Consider the following 14,663-nt stretch of genomic DNA (forward strand, 5'->3'; position numbering starts at 1 on the left):
ACAATGGACCGGGTGGTTACAAGCACAGAAAATGACCTGATAGTTGCTAATCACATAGGACGAGCTCTGAGATGTGGGAACTCTGCTGACCGCAATCCCTAATCCTATCATACCACACTAAAGGTAGCCGTGGAGCGCTCCTGACCAGACCTAGGCGCCTCGGCACAGCCTGAGAAACTAGCTATCCCTGAAGATAGAAAAATAAGCCTACCTTGCCTCAGAGAAATTCCCCAAAGGAAAAGGCAGCCCCCACATATAATGACTGTGAGTTAAGATGAAAATACAAACACAGAGATGAAATAGATTTTAGCAAAGTGAGGCCCGACTTACTGAATAGACCGAGAATAGAAAAGATAGCTTTGCGGTCAGCACAAAAACCTACAAACAACCACGCAGAGGGGGCAAAAAGACCCTCCGCACCGACTAACGGTACGGAGGTGCTCCCTCTGCGTCTCAGAGCTTCCAGCAAGCAAGAAAAACCAATATAGCAAGCTGGACAGAAAAAATAGCAAACAAAAGTAACACAAGCAGAACTTAGCTTATGCAGGGCAGACAGGCCACAAGAACGATCCAGGAGAGAGCAAGACCAATACTGGAACATTGACTGGAGGCCAGGAACAAAGAACTAGGTGGAGTTAAATAGAGCAGCACCTAACAACTTAACCTCGTCACCTGAGGAAGGAAACTCAGAAGCCGCAGCCCCACTCATATCCACCAGAGGAAGCTCATAGACAGAACCAGCCGAAGTACCACTCATGACCACAGGAGGGAGCTTGACCACAGAATTCACAACAGTACCCCCCCTTGAGGAGGGGTCACCGAACCCTCACCAGAGCCCCCAGGCCGACCAGGATAAGCCAAATGAAAGGCACGAACCAGATCGGCAGCATGAACATCAGAGGCAAAGACCCAGGAATTATCTTCCTGACCATAACCCTTCCACTTAACCAGGTACTGGAGTTTCCGTCTCGAAACACGAGAATCCAAAATCTTCTCCACTATATACTCCAACTCCCCCTCAACCAAAACCGGGGCAGGAGGATCAACGGATGGAACCACAGGTGCCACATATCTCTGCAACAATGACCTATGGAATACGTTATGGATGGAAAAAGAAGCTGGAAGGGTCAAACGAAAAGACACAGGATTAAGAACCTCAGAAATCCTATACGGACCAATGAAACGAGGCTTAAACTTAGGAGAGGAAACTTTCATAGGAATGTAACGAGATGACAACCAAACCAAATCCCCAACACGAAGTCGGGGACCCACACAGCGCCTGCGGTTAGCGAAACGTTGAGCCTTCTCCTGAGACAATGTCAAATTGTCCACCACATGAGTCCAAATCTGCTGCAACCTATCCACCACAGTATCCACACCAGGACAGTCAGAAGACTCAACCTGCCCTGAAGAGAAACGAGGATGGAAACCAGAATTGCAGAAAAACGGCGAAACCAAAGTAGCCGAGCTGGCCCGATTATTAAGGGCAAACTCAGCCAAAGGCAAAAAGGACACCCAATCATCCTGATCAGCAGAAACAAAACATCTCAGATATGTTTCCAAGGTCTGATTGGTTCGTTCAGTCTGGCCATTTGTCTGAGGATGGAAAGCCGAGGAAAAAGACAAATCAATGCCCATCCTAGCACAAAAGGCTCGCCAAAACCTTGAAACAAACTGGGAACCTCTGTCAGAAACGATGTTCTCCGGAATGCCATGTAAACGAACCACATGCTGGAAGAACAATGGCACCAAATCAGAGGAGGAAGGCAATTTAGACAAGGGTACCAAATGGACCATCTTAGAGAAGCGATCACAAACCACCCAAATGACCGACATTTTTTGAGAGACGGGGAGATCCGAAATAAAATCCATAGAGATATGTGTCCAGGGCCTCTTCGGAACTGGCAAGGGCAAAAGCAACCCACTGGCACGAGATCAGCAGGGCTTAGACCGAGCACAAATCCCACAGGACTGCACAAACGAACGCACATCCCGTGACAAAGACGGCCACCAAAAGGATCTGGCCACCAAATCTCTGGTACCAAAGATTCCTCTCAATGGAATAGGATGCTGCAAGGGCTCCAAGAAAAACCACAGCGCCTAGCAAACTCCAAGTCCATCAAATTCAGGGCAGCGCCTGAATCCACAAATGCCATGACAGAAAAGGATGACAAAGAGCAGATCAAAGTAACGGACAAAAGAAATTTCGACTGTACCGTACCAATGGTGGCAGACCTAGCGAAACGCTTAATGCGCTTAGGACAATCAGAGATAGCATGAGTGGAATCACCACAGTAAAAGCACAGCCCATTCCGTCGTCTGTGTTTTGCCGTTCAGCTCTGGTCAAAGTCCTATTACATTGCATAGGCTCAGGTTTATGCTCAGGTAATACCGCCAAATGGTGCACAGTTTTACGCTCACGCAAGCGTCGATCGATCTGAATGGCCAAAGACATAGACTCATTCAGACCAGCAGGCATAGGAAATCCCACCATGACATCCTTAAGGGCTTCAGAGAGACCCTTTCTGAAAATTGCTGCCAGAGCACATTCATTCCATTGAGTGAGCACAGACCACTTCCTAAATTTCTGACAATATATCTCTACCTCATCCTGACCCTGACACAGAGCCAGCAAGATTTTCTCTGCCTGATCCACTGAATTAGGTTCATCATAAAGCAACCCGAGCGCCAGAAAAAACGCATCAATATCACATAATGCAGGATCTCCTGGCGCAAGGGAAAATGCCCAGTCTTGAGGGTCGCCACGTAATAAAGAAATAATGATCTTTACTTGTTGAACTGGGTCACCAGAGGAGCGGGGTTTCAAAGCCAGAAATAGTTTACAATTATTTTTGAAATTCAGAAACTTAGCTCTATCTCCAGAAAATAACTCAGGAATAGGAATTTTAGGTTCTAACGTAGGATTCTGAACCACTAAATCTTGAATGTTCTGTACACTTATAGCGAGATTATCCATCAAAGAGGACAGATCTTGAATGTCCATGTCTACACCTGTGTTCTGAACCACCCTGATGTAAAGGGGAAAAGAAAGACAAAACACAGTTCAAAGAAAAAAATGGTCTCAGAACTTCTCTTTTCCCTCTATTGAGAAGCATTAGTACTTTGGGCCTCCAGTACTGTTATGAACAGGTGATTCAGAACCACAATGGACCGGGTGGTTACGAGCACAGAAAATGACCTGATAGTTGCTAATCACATAGGACGAGCTCTGAGATGTGGGAACTCTGCTGTCCGCAATCCCTAATCCTATCATACCACACTAAAGGTAGCCGTGGAGCGCTCCTGACCAGACCTAGGCGCCTCGGCACAGCCTGAGAAACTAGCTATCCCTGAAGATAGAAAAATAAGCCTACCTTGCCTCAGAGAAATTCCCCAAAGGAAAAGGCAGCCCCCACATATAATGACTGTGAGTTAAGATGAAAATAAAAACACACAGATGAAATAGATTTTAGCAAAGTGAGGCCCGACTTACTGAATAGACCGAGGATAGGAAAGATAGCTTTGCGGTCAGCACAAAAACCTACAAACAACCACGCAGAGGGGGCAAAAAGACCCTCCGCACCGAATAACGGTACGGAGGTGCTCCCTCTCCGTCTCAGAGCTTCCAGCAAGCAAGAAAAACCAATATAGCAAGCTGAACAGAAAAAATAGCAAACAAAAGTAACACAAGCAGAACTTAGCTTATGCAGGGCAGACAGGCCACAAGAACGATCCAGGAGAGAGCAAGACCAATACTGGAACATTGACTGGAGGCCAGGAACAAAGAACTAGGTGGAGTTAAATAGAGCAGCACCTAATGACTTAACCTCGTCACCTGAGGAAGGAAACTCAGAAGCCGCAGCCCCACTCACATCCACCAGAGGAAGCTCATAGACAGAACCAGCCGAAATACCACTCATGACCACAGGAGGGAGCTTGACCACAGAATTCACAACACTGCACGCTCCGCTCCCAAGAGCCGGCGCCAGAGCTTGGTTTTCACATGCGAGACATGGACGTGTTTCTCGCAAATGGAAACAAGCCCTTATTGGGGAACTCACGGTGAGTGTATAGCAGAGGTGTCAAACTGCATTCCTCGAGGGCCGTAAACCATGCGTGCTTTCAAGATTTCCTTAGCATTGCACAAGGTGCTGCAATCATTATGTGTGTAGGTGATTAAATTATCACCTCTGCAGTACAAGGAAATCCTGAAAACATGACCTGGTTGCAGCCCCCGAGGAATGCAGTTTGACACCCCTGGTGTATAGTATATACACTTCCTATTCCAATGCATGGAATATATATCACCCATTACGATCACTACCAACTCCACAATAAAAAAGGAAATACTGCCTGCCACCATCAATCATATATACAGACCGATCGAACACTTATTACAGGTAACGTTTGGCTTCAGAGGTGCGGTTTACAGAGCAAGAACAAAAGAGCCATTACATTTTATATATGTAATCTGGAAAGGTATGCAGTGTTTATACAAAATGTACAAAGATGTTACAAAATGGGAGCAAAACAATACAGCATATACTGAACAATCACACAGAATAAAAGAAATTAAAAAAAAGTACTAAACCTGTGTTATGGAAATGGATCAGAGCTTAGTGGAGTACTCCTTAGTACTCCTTAGGAAAACAGACAGAACTACAACAAGCTGTACCTTCCAGGACTGACCAAAATCCAAACTCTGATTTTTATTAGACCAAGGTTATGCCCACATACGTCCCCTTGGTGCGCTCATATGAGGGCTGACCATGGAATGTTCTAGGTCTTTTAGAATTTTATGAGATTCTCAACTTCCAAGGTATGTTTGCTCCTGGAGATTCCAGACGAGAGACATAATTGTCATGTTTCCTATCATTAATTTACCTTTCTATAGAGATGAAGCATGGCGTGGATAGCACCATCAATCTGTACGATATTTGGTTGTGGTCGGCTGGTCTTAAGGTACCTTCACACTGAGCAACTTTACAACGAGAACGACAATGATCCGTGACGTTGCAGCGTCCTGGATAGCGATCTCGTTGTGTTTGACACGCAGCAGCGATCAGGATCCCGCTGTGACATCGCTGGTCGGAGCAAGAAGTCCAGAACTTTATTTGGTCGTCAGGTCAGCGTGATTCGTCATGTTTGACAGCAAAAGCAACGATGCCAGCAATGTTTTTACATGGAGCTAACAACCAGCGAGAACGATAAGTACGTCACTGGATCGCTCCTGCATCGTTCTGGTGTTGCCGTGTTTGACGTCTCTACAGCGACCTAAACAGCGACGCTGCAGCGATCGGCTCGTTGTCTATATCGCTGCAGCGTCGCTGAGTGTGACGGTACCTTTACAGTGATGAGAGACAATTTATTATGTTCGTCCCTTCAAAAATAGATCTCCCATAAATATCGGATCAATCCAAATCCCAATATTCATCACTGACCATTTCCTCCAAACTGAATGACACAAGTCCTTTGAACAAAGGAAGTTCTTGCCTCGGAAGTGTATTTCTCTGCATCTGAGTAAAGGAATCCTAGTCTTGGTGGCTCGTTCCAAGCAAATCTCCGCTTTAATTTCCTGTTCATGGCAGGATATCCTACTTGAACTGAGGTTGAAATGTCAGCTCTTTCTCACTTCCACAGCTGTAATTAATCCCATATGTTCATTGTGAAGATAATAACATATATACTCGAGTATAAGCCGAGATTTTCAGCCTATTTTTTAAGCTGAAAGTGCCCTCTCGACTTATACTTGAGTAATTGTCCCAGGGGGTCAGTGGGGGATGGGGAGCAGCAGATGTCACATCATACTCACCCTCCCGGCGCGGTCCCTGGCAGCTTCTCCAATGCAATGGTCTCTGGCGCCACCAGCTTGTTCCTGAGTTCAGCGGTGACGTGGTACCACTCATTAAAGTAATGAATATGGATGCGACTCCACTCCCATAGGCCTGGAGCGCTTATTCAATACTTTAATGAGCAGTACCAGTGACCGCTGAACACAGGAACAAGCTGCTGGACACCATCGCATCGGATAAACTGCCAGGGACCGCTCCGGGAGGGTGAGTTTGACCGGGGAAGGTGAGCATTGCGATATTCACCTGTCACCGTTCCACCGCCCGGCTCAATCTTCCACGTCCTCTGGCTGTGCCGTTCAAGTCAGAGGGCGCGATGACTTGGTTAGTGCGCGCCCTCTGCCTGAACAGTCACTGCAGAGGGCCGGAAGACACAGCGGCGCGCGGCGGTGGAATGGGGACATGTGAATATCGCAAGTGACGGTGTCCCCGCCTGTGCAGGACAAGAGGTGAGTTTGTCAATTTTTTTTTAATCGCAGCAGCAGCCTATGGGGCATAATATTCTATGGAGCATCTTATGGGGCCATAATCAACCTTTGTGCAGCATTATATGGGGCAAATGTTTCCATAGAGCATCTTATGGGGCCCATCATAAACTTTATGGAGCATTTTATGGAGTGTATTTTGTATGGAGCATTATATGATGCTCCTGATTCAATATGGATATTCAAAAACACTTAACCTACTGTTGTCTCAAATAATTTTACTTTTATTGGTATCTATTTTTATTTTTAAAATTTACCATTAGCTGCTGCATTTCCCACCCTAGGCTTATACTCGAGTCATTAAGTTTTCCCAGTTTTTGTGGCAAAATTAGGGGTCTCAGGTTATACTCGGCTTGGCTTACACTCGAGTATATACGGTATGTCACCTGTGCGGAATGTCTCTATAGTTTTCACAATTTTTCACTACGACACGCATGTAAAATAAGAAACTCAAAAATGCAATGAAACAAATACAAGTAACCTAATATACTTAACCCATTTACCCCCAAAGCTGGTTTGCACTTTAGTGACTAGGCCAATTTTTTTTGACCACTGTCACTTTATGAGGTAATAACTCTGGAACGTTTCAATGGATCCCAGTTTTGTCTTTTATTTAATCCACTAGATGGATTCCCGATGCTATCGCATCGGGAGGGCGGTAATGTTACTATGGGGGCAGGTTTTGCAGCATTGAGAATCTCTCCCCCCATGTGCTCACCCACCTATCCACTCTCTCTTTCCCCATGTGCTGACTTCTCCCGTCTGTGCTCTCTTCTTTGACCTGTCTACCCCATATGCTATCCCCCTTGTCTGCTGTCTCTCTCTTTCCTGTGTTGTGTTCTCCCTTTGTGCTGTCCCATTTGAGCCGTCTCCCCCTGTGCTGTCTCTCTCACCCCAATGCGCTTTCTCTCTCCCCATCTGCTGTCTTCTCCTCTCATGTCATCCCTTCTTTGACCTGTGTACTCCATGTGCTCTCCCCCTTGTGTGCTCTCTTTTTCTCCACCACTGTGCAGTAAATCAGACGGCCACCATCTTTGTGCAGACAGATTACGATGGTCACAATAAAACTGCTGCACCTGTACAAAGATGGCAGCAGTCAGTGAATCGTTCGGCTGATTCCGGTGGAGGCTTGTTTGCGACGGTGTTCCGCTGGTGGTACCACACAAGAGGCTACGTACGGCCTATACAGTGTGTGTGTGTGTGTGTGTGTGTGGTGCGTATGGCGTATACTGTGTGTGTGTGGTGCATATGGCATAAACAGTGTCTGTGTGTGTGGTGTGTAAAGCGAATACAGTGTGTATATGTGCATGTGTGTGTGTGGTGCGACAATGTTCCGCTGGTGGTACCGTGCAAAAGGCTGGTACCACCAGCAGTTTCCATATTGAGACACCCATCACTTAGGTGTCCCAATATGGCTGTGGGTGAACTTTCGCCGCTTGGAGTTCTGGGATTCAGACACATCTGGACGGAACAGGATTTGAAGACATTACAAGGTACAGTAAGTATATGTTAAGATTGTTTGTGAAAAGTTAAAAACATACATATCATAGTGTGTCAAGGGGCAAACATCCCCTGCAGGCCTGACGCGTTTCGGACTTTATGTCCTTACTCATAGGCGAGGTCCTGTGATACTTTGTTGAGCATTGTGGAAATCCTGTTTCCCCTTTTCCTATGTTGAGTTATGTCTACTTTACATCAGCACAATTTTGGAACCAAAATTTTTTTTGTTAGGAAGTTATAACGGTTAAAAGTTGACCAGAGATTTTTCATTTTGCCAACAAAATTCACAAAACCATTTTTTTTAGGAACTACATCACTTTGAGAGGTCTATATGATAGAAGATACACAAAAGTGACACCATTCTAAAAGCTGCACCCCTCAACGTGCTCAAAACTACATTCAAGAAGTTTATTAACCCTTCAGGTGCTTCACATTAATTTTTTTGAAAAAAAAAATTCAACTTTTTTTCACAAAAAATTGACTTCAGATCCATTTTTTTATTTTGACAAAGGTAACAGGAAAAAATGGACCCCCAAATTTGTTGTGTAATTTCTCCTGAGCATGCTGATACCCTACATGAGGGAGAAAAACACTGTTTGGGTGCATGACAGAGCTCAGAAGGGAAGGAGCGCTGTTTGACTTTTTGCATGCAACATTTGCTGAAACAATTGATGGACACCATGTCGCATTTGGAGAGCCTCTGATGTGCCTAAACAGTGAAAATCCCCACAAGTGACACCATTTTGGAAAGTAGACCCCTCAGGGAATTGATCTAGATGTGTGGTGAGCACATTGAGCCTCCAGGTGCTTCACAGAAGTTTATAATGTTAAGCCGTAAAAATAAAAAAAATAACATTTTCCCACAAATTTGTTTTTAGCCCAAAATATTTCATAAGGGTAACAAGAGAAATTTCCATTATACAATTTGTAGTGCAATTTCTCTTGAGTACGCCAATACCCCATATGAGGGAGAAAACTACTGCTTTGTGGTTCACAGAAGTTTATAACTTTGAACCATGAAAATAATAAAATCACATTTTCCTAACAAAAAATGTTGTTTTAGTCCCAGGTTTTTATTTTTTCTAAGGACTAATAGGATTTTTTTTTTACAACAAACTGAGGTAAATTTTTTCCTGAGTGCACCAATACCCTACATGTTATTGGGAAATATTTTTCAGGCACATTGCAAAGCTCAGAAGACAAGGATTTTACGGTTATGGTTTACAGCTGCCATGAGCAACTGGGGGAGCCCATGAGGCACCAGAAGAGCACCATAAGTGACCCCATTTTACAAACTATACCTCTCAATGAATTTACCATATCTAGGGGTGCTGTGATCATATTGACACCACGGGTTTTATACCAATTGAGCAGTGAAGAAAAAAATAACTGCATTTTTACCATCAAAATTTAATTTTAGCCCCAGATTTCACATAAGAAGTGGGTAAAATTGGTACCAAAATTTCTCCCACAATTTCTACTGAACGTGGCAATACCTCATATGTGGCTGTACAGTACTACTTAGCCATACGGAGAGATTTGGGAGTAACGGAGCTCTATTTGCCTACTGGAGCACAGATTTTGCTAGACGTTTGAGGACTCCATATACAAAGCCCTGTGACAAAACACTCTGGGATCGCCTTTGCTGGGGTCAAAGGACACGTGGTTTGTGCATTGAATCTGAGGCGTACAGCAGGTTTCTGAGCAGGCTGACCTCAGGTCAGATTTATTAACGTGAAAGCAACACAAAAAACAAAACATAAAAATAAACCCTAGCCTGTCCGGCACTAACTAAACAAATACGTTGCTATCTCAACAACTGGGGGGCTTCTCCCACCCAGCTAACATCATACAGATCTTGAGCAGAGCTCTTCACTCACGTTTGTCTCACACAGGCAGGCAATCTGTGTGCCCCAGGCAGACACTGGAAACACCCAGCTGGTCATCTTTTATTCCTGCAATCATTAACCCATTAGCACCCTGAAGATACTGAGTGGCCTAATTCACATAGGACAAACACCTGGGCGAGATATACCTGCCTCCATCTACCACACCAGCATGAGTCTTACATATCCCCCCCCCCTTGCTCAGACCACTCCGGTCGAGCAAGAACACTTTTGAAACAGTGCACTCGGGATAGGGCATCGGCGTTCCCCATCTGCACCCCAGGTCGGTGCTCCACCGTAAAAGAGTAAGCCTGCAGGGCAAGGAACCACCTGGTTACCCGACTATTACGGTCCTTGTGGAGGTGCATCCACTTGAGAGGGGCATGGTCTGTGACCAGCCTAAACTTCCTACCAGCCAGGTAATACTTGAGGGAGTCGAGAGCCCATTTAATGGCTAGGCACTCTTTTTCAACCACGGCATACCTCTGCTCATGTACATTCAGTTTCCGACTGAGATAGAGGACCGGGTGTTCGACTCCGTCCCTCACCTGGGAAAGTACAGCTCCGACACCAGTATCAGAGGCATCAGTTTGTACCACAAACTCGCTGCTGAAATCAGGAGTCACTAGTACGGGCTGAGAGCACAAAGCCCGTTTCAGGCTGTGGAAGGCCTCTTCAGCAGCTGAGGTCCATTTTACCATGACGGAACCCTTCCCCTTGGTAAGATCCGTCAAGGGAGTAGCCATGGCTGCAAAACTGGGTATGAACCGGCGATAATAGCCGGCAATCCCCAGGAAAGCCTGCACTTGTTTCTTGTTCACTGGTTGTGGCCAGCCCTGAATTGCCTGTATTTTGTCGATCTGGGGTTTAACCACTCCTCGGCCAATCACGTAGCCCAAGTATCGGGCTTCTTCAAGCCCGATGTGGCATTTCTTGGGGTTTGCCGTTAAACCTGCATCTCGCAGGTCATCAATCACGGCTTGTACCTTCTGGAGATGAGTTTCCCAGTCCATGCTGTAAATTACGATGTCATCCAGGTAGGCAGAAGCGTACTGTCTGTGAGGCCTCAAGACTCGATCCATCAATCTCTGGAACGTTGCGGGAGCTCCGTGAAGTCCAAACGGCATATAGACATACTGGAACAGACCTTCCGGTGTAGCAAATGCCGTCTTCTCTCTGGCCGCCTCGGCCAGAGGAATCTGCCAGTACCCCTTTGTTAAATCCAGGGTCGTAATGTATCGGGCTTTACCAAGCCGGTCGATCAACTCATCGACCCGGGGCATAGGGTACGCATCAAATTTAGAAACTGCATTCAGTTTCCTAAAGTCATTACAAAACCGGATGGAGCCATCCGGTTTAGGTATCAACACAATTGGACTGGACCAGGCGCTGTGTGACTCGTCAATGACTCCTAAGTCCAACATTGCCATCACTTCCCGGGAGACGGCTTCACGGCGGGCTTCCGGAATCCGGTAGGGTTTCACATGAACAGTGACGCCAGGCTCTGTGACAATCTCATGTTTCACCAACTTCGTCCGGCCAGGTTTTTCGGAGAAAAACTGTCGGTTCTATAACAAAAATTGCTTAACCTCAGATTTTTGTTGTTCTGAGAGAGTCTCAGCAACCTGCACCTCTGGTACAGTAGGTGAACAAACCGGACGGGGCAGATCTGCCGTTAGGGCAGAGCGGTCTTTCCAGGATTTTATCAGATTCACATGATAAATCTGTTCCGGTTTTCTCTTACCCGGCTGGTACACTTTATAGTTCACTTCACCAACTCTTTCTCGGACCTCAAATGGGCCCTGCCATTTCGCCAGGAATTTACTATCCACCGTAGGGATTAGGACCAACACCCTATCGCCGGGTGCAAATGTACGGACCTTAGCGCCTCTATCATAACTTTGCCTCTGGGCTCCCTGGGCCTGTAACATATGGTCCCTAACAATGGGCATGACAGCGGCAATACGATCCTGCATTTGTGTTACATGGTCGATCACCGTTTTAAAGGGAGTGACTTGACCTTCCCAGGTTTCTTTTGCGACGTCCAGCAGTCCCCGGGGACGACGGGCGTACAACAGTTCGAAAGGCGAAAATCCTGTGGAAGACTGGGGAACTTCCCTAATGGCAAACAGCAAATAGGGTAACAAGTAATCCCAGTTCTTCCCATCTTTGTCTATCGCCTTCCGGAGCATCTGTTTTAAGGTTTTGTTGAAGCGCTCAACCAGGCCATCTGTTTGAGGGTGATAGACAGACGTACGCAACGGGTCTATTTGTAAGAGCCTGCAGAGCTCCTTCATTACCCTCGACATAAAGGGAGTCCCCTGGTCGGTGAGTATCTGTTTTGGAATTCCCACCCGACTAAACACTTGTACCAATTCCTTGGCGATCGTCTTGGTAGCTGTGTTACGCAAAGGGACGGCTTCCGGGTAACGAGTGGCATAGTCCACGATGACGAGGATATGTTGGTGCCCACGTGCGGATCGGGGAAGGGGCCCAACCAAATCTATCCCAATTCTCTCAAAAGGGACCCCGATGATAGGAAGGGGTACCAAAGGGCTACGGAACTGAGATTTAGGGGCCGCGATTTGGCACTCTGGACAGGACTCACAATAGTTACGCACATCACAATGTATTCCAGGCCACACAAAACAATGCAATATCCTTTCTGTGGTTTTCTGTACCCCCAGATGTCCCCCCATTATATGTCCGTGGGCCAAATCCAGTACCTTCCGCCGATAAGGTTTGGGTACCACTAACCGTTGCACTGTGTCTTCCCCTTTTTTTTCTACCTGGTAGAGCAAATCATTTTCAAGAACCATATACGGGTACGCTAGCCTAGTGTCAGGTTCTACGGGTACCCCATCTATCATTTTTACATTTTTCCTAGCCGGAGTCAGGGTAGGATCTTTCATTTGCCCGCTGTGGAAGTCATCCACCTGGACTCCCAAATCTGGCAGGCAGGGTGCCGGATGGCTGTCTGCCTCCGCCTCTCGCTGAGGTTCCTCAGTTTCCTCTGTTTCCCCCGCCATGACGGAGAAGGGGTACTGAAGGTTAGATTCACTAACCTCCCCAGCAACATCTTCCTGTGGGGTCTCCTCTAGGGACTCGGGACCTCCAGATGGCATGGGAGAAGATTCACGGGTACAGCTACCGTGAAGGAGTAACTGATTCTCCCACAACTGCCAGAAATAGGGAAAATCCCTGCCCAGGATTACATCATGTAACAATGCGGGAACGAGTCCCACTTTGTGCTGCACTGACCCATAGGGAGTAGAAATCCATATGACCGCTGTTAAGTACGAGCGGGTGTCACCATGCACACACGTCACAGAAAACTTGTCAGACGGACCAGACGGAAATGCCACCAGACTAGCTTTCACCAGAGTCACCACACTTCCAGAGTCTAGTAATGCCACAACATTTTTCCCATCAACAGATAATTCACACAGGTGTTTCACTGTATCATTTTGACCCGCATTCACACTCACTAGCTGTGTAACCAAAGACATGCGTTTTCTAGAGTCTATAACGTCGCACTGCATGGGTTCAGCGGTAACAGGACAGTTCGCAGAAACATGACCCTTCTCATGGCAGTGGAAACACCTAACAGGTCCCCTACTGAGACCACCGTCCAATACTCTTGGTCTCGGAGTGCGAGCAGTCCCGGACTCCTCCCCCACAGTTTTAAGCGATTTTCCTTCACCCGTGGTCCCTGGAACAGTCTTACCGGTTCCACGACGAGGAGGCACAGTCCAGGGTTTGGCGGTGTCGTCGGGAAGTCCTTCTGCCACGGAATAACGCTCGACCAACTCCACAAGTTGATCCGCTGTCGTGGGATTTCCTTGGCTTACCCACCTTTTCAGCGCTGGGGGTAGTACTCTCAGGTACTTGTCCAGGACAACCCGCTGGATTATTTCGGGTATTGTCAGTACCTCGGGTTGCAGCCATTTCTTTGTCAAGTAGATCAGGTCGAACATCTGAGACCGCGCTGGTTTATCTTGCTGGTATGTCCACTGATGTACCCTCTGTGCACGGACAGCCGTCGTCACACCCAGCCGGGCCAGGATCTCAGCTTTCAGCTTCTCAAAGTCCTGAGCGACCTCCGGGTCCAAATCATGGTAAGCTTTTTGGGCCTCGCCGGAGAGAAACGGGGCAATCAAATCGGCCCATCGTGCCTTCGGCCACTTCTCTCTCAATGCCGTCCGCTCAAAAGTTGTCAGATATGCCTCGACGTCATCTTCTGCAGTCAGCTTTTGCCAGTATCGACTCACATGGATCCTTCTGGACTCTGCTTCCGGGTCAGCGTCAGGCATGCTCACCAGGCGCTGCGCCACCTGTTGGAGAAGTTGGCGGTCTGCAACCGTCATGTCCAGTAACTCCTTCAGCTGTGCGGCCATCAAGCGATTAGCTTCGTGCTGTGCGGCAGTGGCCTGCTGCTGTACGGCAGTGGACTGTACTAAGGCTTTCACCACGTCTTCCATGCTGTCGCCTGTGCCACGGTATGCCCACGTTCTCCACCACAATGTGACAAAACACTCTGGGATCGCCCTTGCTGGGGTCAAAGGACACGTGGTTTGTGCATTGAATCTGAGGCGTACAGCAGGTTTCTGAGCAGGCTGACCTCAGGTCAGATTTATTAACGTGAAAGCAACACAAAAAACAAAACATAAAAATAAACCCTAGCCTGTCCGGCACTAACTAAACAAATACGTTGCTATCTCAACAACTGGGGGGCTTCTCCCACCCAGCTAACATCATACAGATCTTGAGCAGAGCTCTTCACTCACGTTTGTCTCACACAGGCACGCAATCTGTGTGCCCCAGGCAGACACTGGAAACACCCAGCTGGTCATCTTTTATTCCTGCAATCATTAACCCATTAGCACCCTGAAGATACTGAGTGGCCTAATTCACATAGGACAAACACCTGGGCGAGATATACC

The sequence above is a fragment of the Ranitomeya imitator genome, chromosome 1 (genome assembly GCF_032444005.1).
Source record: "Ranitomeya imitator isolate aRanImi1 chromosome 1, aRanImi1.pri, whole genome shotgun sequence".
In the NCBI taxonomy this organism is placed as follows: Eukaryota; Metazoa; Chordata; class Amphibia; order Anura; family Dendrobatidae; genus Ranitomeya; species Ranitomeya imitator.